The following is a 6,367-nucleotide window of genomic DNA, read 5'->3' as shown; positions in this document are numbered from 1 at the left end:
CAAGGTAGTGACTAAAGATGCACAAGGTAGTGACTAAAGATGCACAAGGTAGTGACTAAAGATGTACGAGGTAGTGACTAAAGATGCACAAGGTAGTGACTAAAGATGCACAAGGTGGTGACTAAAGATGCACAAGGTGGTGACTAAAGATGTACGAGATAGTGACTAAAGATGCACAAGGTAGTGACTAAAGATGCACAAGGTAGTGACTAAAGATGCACAAGGTGGTGACTAAAGATGCACAAGGTGGTGACTAAAGATGTACGAGATAGTGACTAAAGATGTACGAGATAGTGACTAAAGATGCACAAGGTAGTGACTAAAGATGCACAAGGTGGTGACTAAAGATGCACAAGGTGGTGACTAAAGATGCACGAGATGGTGACTAAAGATGCACAAGGTGGTGACTAAAGATGTACGAGATGGTGACTAAAGATGCACAAGGTGGTGACTAAAGATGCACGAAATGGTGACTAAAGATGCACAAGGTGGTGACTAAAGATGCACGAGATGGTGACTAAAGATGCACGAGATGGTGACTAAAGATGCACGAGATGATGACGCCGTTAAAGCAACGACGTCAACAGTGAAATGTGATTTTTAAAGTAAACTCAATTCAAAAGCTTTGACTCCTTTGACGTCTGATGCCGTGTTCACACCAAAACAGTTGCGAAATATTCGCGCGTCCAGATTACATGTTAAGTCAATGCACAGCCGCGTTAGGTTGCGAAAAAGCGAATTTTTCGCCGGGCGTCGCGATAGAAGCGAAACGGCGTTGCAACGCCGCTTTTTCGCTTTTCCGCTGGCGTTCAAATATTTCAACTCCAGCGAATAATTCGCATGAGGCGGAGTTGCGAAAGCCAATCAGCGTTGAGAAGCTCCGCCCGGCATCACCGCCGTTACTGAATGAAACTGCTGGCCCGCTGAAGGAGCGCTGGAAACGGCTTCATTATTCAGACACTCGTCCTGGAAGAGTCGGAGCTGTGTGCGACTACGGATACTATTATGAACCCAGACACGGAGGCGGTTGATGTCCCGACGTGTGTGGGACTTCCTCAACAACTATAAAGCAGAACTAGAGGTTATTTCAATGCTGAATGGCGGAAATAGTAAATGCTTTCAAGACACAGAGATAAGCCCCGCCCCCTTTCCCCAGCGATGGTTGCGAAAAAACGGATTAACCACACAGAGCGAATTTTTCACCTGAGGCGCGATATAGGCGAAGTGGCGTTGCGAAAATTCGCAACTGTTTTGGTGTGAACACGGCATGAGTGCGGAGGTTTGGAGAGAAGGGAGTCAGAGAGGCGTCTCCTCCAATGGTGCACCATGGGAGATAACGCCTCAACGGCTCATTAATAACACGCTTACTGAACGCTGAGACGTCTGCACCAGAACACCAGTTATTTATTTTACATGCTAAGACTCAACCTTCACAGTAAAGGAAGTTTAACAGGAAACGTGCACCAAAAATCACAGATGAGTAATAATTATATAATAAGACAAACTGGACCTCAGAGTATGGTTCACACCGTGTGTGTGTGTGTGTGTGTGTGCGTGTGCGTGTGCGTGGCACATCTGGAGCAGACAAATGAGAGCAGTGTGTTTCTGTAGTTTTAACAAAGGGGAGAGCAAAGGTACAAAAACGGTTGAAGTTTTCTTTCGTCTTAAGTACTGAACCGGTCGAGGGTTCTGGTTCTGACCGGCTGGAAGACGTTATGCTGGCTCCCCGGTTTCATTTGGATACGACTTATTTAAATCACCCACCGGAGATCTACTGTAAGCAGGAGCTTTAGCGCTGAGGGTTACAGAGAGGCCAATGAAAACATGGAATTATTATAATTTTATTTGGCTCCTCTGGGCTGAAAGATGCTTGGAGTTGGAGTCCATCAGTTGTTTTGGCCAATTTGAACTTTTCGGAGCCTCGTGAAGTCCGTCTGCAGGTTTGGGTTTCTCATGTCGGTCTATAATATTTAATACTTCAAAAGAGACTTCTTCAAAGTTGTGAATTTCTTGGATGTAAAGTTTCTGATCGCAAATGCGATTTATTCAGGGTTCATACACTCAGAAAACCTGGAAAAGTCATTTTTTAAATGGTTATTTCCAGGCCTGGAAAAGTCGTTTATATATATATATATATATATATATATATATATATATATATATATATCTCCCAAAAGTTTAGTAAAAGTCATGTAAATGTGTTATATTCATGTGTTCATGTCGTTCATTTACGCTGAGTTTGAAATAATGAATATGCTTTTAAAAGAAAGACTCAAAATATCAGCAGGCATACATACAGGCATCTATATAAATGTTTATTCTTTTAATCAAACTATTGTCTCATTTGAGTCATTTAAGGTTTACTGTATGCTTTGTATTCTCATTGTTAGTTTAAATACTACATTTACTCACTTTTTACTGTTTACACCCAGATTTCACTAAATGTTTGGAATGGAAATTTGGTTTAAAGTCATGGAAAAGTCATGGAACCCACTGGTCAGGATGATAAATCAGACGATGCTCTGGACGGTGAAGACGTCCTCGTATCCGTTCTGACCACAAGGTGGAACAGCTGGACCAGGATGCTGTGGGGGATGTCAGTGGAGAGGAAACATTTTGATAGGAGGTTAATGAAAGAGTCGCTGGAGGAGGAGAGTCAACAGACGGAGCGAGAGCCAGAACCCTCTGGGATCGTCTCTGACTCTCTGGACCGTCCTCACACTCCACTGCCGACCTGATGAGGTCACAACGCTTCAGCGACCTGAGCTAACTCCTCTCTCTCTCTCTCTCTCTCTCTCTCTCTCTCTCTCTCTCTCTCTCTCTCTCTCTCTCTCTCTCTCTCTCTCTCTCTCTCTCTCTCTCTCTCTCTCTCTCTCTCGGTATTGATCAACACGTTGAAAAAGAAAAGGTCCCACTTTTGTGGACGGTGTAAATGGTTTGACCTCCGGGTCTGAGAAGTGAAGCCGCTGCAGGAGGTTCTGCTAATGGCCAGCAGGGGGTGATATTTTTGCACTTTTTTTCACACTATTCTATGACATTTTGGTAGTATTATTATACTATATCGGTACTTTTTCTTTCTACTTTGACGTAGTTGTCTTGACTTTTTCTATAATATACTTTGACTTATCTTCTCACTTTTTTTAACATACTATTCGTTTTTGCTACATTACTTCTTTGACTTTTTAAATACTATACTTTGATTTTCCAACATGCTATAATTTTTTAATTGCCATAATTACTATACATTTTATATAATTCTAATTACTTTTTTAAGTTTTTTTAGTACACTTAGTTTTTGCGATACTACACTGACTTTTAACACATACAGTATGACTATACCAAGATTTTTTTTTAAACTTACTTTGTCGAAAAAAGTTTCAAAAGTCAAACTAAAAATGCGTAGTATGTGAGTCTTTTTTTCCACTTACAATTCTTTGATTTTTTTTTTCCTGATATGCTATACTAGGCTCTTTTTGATTTGACATCATTTTTAATGACTTTTTCAACATAACTGTCTCTTAATTACGTCTCACAGCCATGGAAGCTTGGAGACACAAGGAAACCAAGTGAGGAGAGGAAACGAGAGACGTTACAGATGGATGGATGGATGGATGGATGGATAGAAAGACAACTAGATGTATAGATATCATATATCATACCGGTTCAGATGAGTGCAGCTTTAACAGCTGGAGAGACTTTTGGTGGCGTTTGTGTTGCGCAGGATAGATTTCCAATGGCAGATTGTGTTTGTGGTAATTATTTTTTTTTTTTTTTTTGTGGAGTCATTAAATAATCCAAAAATACTTAATGTTTCGTGGGAAATTTAAAACGATGTAAGTGATCAGCGTCACATGACTGAATGGAAACGACGATAAACAGACGGCCTCCTGATTTTAATTGTGTCCATAATAAAAGTTATTGGGTGAAATAACAGATCGTGAAAAGACACATCTTTCTAATAAGTAAAAAAAACAAAGATTGTTTGTGGTTCTTTCGTTATTCAGACCTACAATTATCAAATATTTTAACCAGATGGTGAATCAGAAAAAATTATAATTTTTTTATTTTTATATTTTGATCCATCTTCACTATGGTGTGAAAGTTCAGTGTTGATCAGAAATATATTACTTTTTTCTTCTATTTTTGACATAATACTTGATTATTGACTTAAAACACAATACTTCATTTAATGAAAAAAATGCTTTACTGAATTGCGCTGCAGCTTTTCTTTGACGTACAACCAATCTTTCATTCGCTGTATAAAACTTCATCATTCTCCAACAGGATGTTTTATTAAATCCACGGTTCCCTCCCTTGCATCTTAGGAAGGAAGGAAACCAAGTGAGGAGAGAGGAAACGAGAAGGAATGTCACGAGACGTCCTTCCCTCTGTTTCTGGTGGCGGCGGCCGCCTCACAGCTGCATCAGCAGACGCTCTCCTTGATTTTAACTGGATCCATAATTAAAGTTATTGGGTGAAATAACCAATTTGGGGGGAAAAAAACAAATCTATCTAATTCATTAAGAGTCGTTTGTGGTCCTTTTGTTGTTCAGACACACAATAAGCAAACGTTTGAACCAGATGGTCCATCAGGAAACAAATAGATCACAGATTCACTTTTATGTTCCGCCTTCCCTCTGGTTCATCATCATCATCTTCATCATCAGCGTACAAATCTCATCACTGAGTCGGCCGCTGAATGACTTCCCGGGAAGGTTCTCGTGTGTCCTCGCTCATGGCTCCTCAGAGATCTTTCCTTTCCTACCTCCTCGCTTCAAGATGGCGACCAGAACGCCGTCAACAAAGGAACAAGATAAGACCTGGGAAGTTATGAGGTATTTCTGACTTCCTTCAACAGTATGTTACGTATAATATGACTTGTTTTGGACATACTCTACTATGACTTTTTAATAATACAATACTACCATTTTTTATGAGTTTTTTTTACATCTTATACTATAATATCGCCTTTCATGACTTATTTTGATTCATACTTTACGAACTTTTTCGACAAATGATGCCTTCTTTTTAATACATTTTTCCAACATACTATAATGACTTATTTTTCAACTTATAGCATAAAGGTTTTAACATACTAGACAAAGACTTTATGACTTTTTCCAACTCACCTTACTTTGACTTTTTGCTAAACTATATCTACTTTCATGACATATTTTACTTTGTCTTCTTTTTGACATACGATTCTATGAGATGTTGATGACTTTTTCAACATACGACAATATTCACTTCATTCCGTGCACTTTATTTTATTTTAATTAAATTTGAACCTTCATTTTTATATTCCGTAGTTCTAATTATAAATACTCAGTAGACCCAATTGTAAATATTCATGCTCCCTTTTTATAGCACTTTGTGTTTATCGTTGAATATTTATTGTTAAATGTCATGCACCTTCCGCCAAGACGAATTCCTTTTATGTGTCAACATACTTGGCAATTAAATGGTTTTCAGATTCTGATTCTTTTCTGATGTATTTTCTTTTCAACATACAATTCAACAACTTTCGGAAACTTTTTTTTGACATAGCATACTTTTTAAACTTTGTAAACATATTATGTGACTCTTGACGTGTTATTGTTGCTCACACACCTTGGGTTTGGTCCGCCTGGCCCTTGGGTTTGGTCCGCCTGGCCCTCCTCCCGAGCCTTGACCTCCTCCAGCCAGCTGATCCGGTGACGGCTCTGACGTGAAAAGGACACTTGAGATCCTCAACAGGCGCGGCTGTGATTATTTAACCGCCGCTGTGCTCTCATAAGCTACGCCTCCTGAGCGATGTTCAATAAAACCTCCTCGTCGTGTTCCTTTCATGAACAAAGGTTACCAAAGAGGATTAGAGTCGTGATCCTGGGACCGGGTGAGGTTTAGATGTGTTGTTGGTTGCTCTTCCCTTTTGAGTGTTTTCTCTGTCGTTATCCCTTTGACTTGGAGAGGCAAGTTGTAGAGACTTTTAAGGAAACACTTGACGTTATCTTAAAGCCCCTGAAGGACCAACGGGGATCTCCTTCGGTCGCGTCTTCTGGGCTAAAAACTAACGGCTGCGTGGAAACTCTGTTGAATTAAACTCAATCCCAGTAAAGTGGGAGCACCATGACCAGTGGCTTATGCTTGTTGAGGCTAAATGATGCAACTATGATTTAAAGATTTTATCAAAGCTCAAAGGTTATTGTGTGTCTGTGTCAGAGATATATCTCATATATGACTGACACAACTCTTTCTAATACACTTTGCATCGCATTGGTCATTCTATTCTCTTGTGACCCGCCATAACAGTCGTTATGCTAAGCTAACCGGCTTGAGGGGGCTGACAAACTTCTCATCTGACTCTCAAGAAAGCGAAAGGAATTGT

This window comes from Taurulus bubalis, assembly GCF_910589615.1.
Source record: "Taurulus bubalis genome assembly, chromosome: 8".
Taxonomy (NCBI): Eukaryota; Metazoa; Chordata; class Actinopteri; order Perciformes; family Cottidae; genus Taurulus; species Taurulus bubalis.
The sequence above is the reverse complement of the archived record's forward strand: the minus strand, read 5'-3'. Positions refer to the sequence as shown.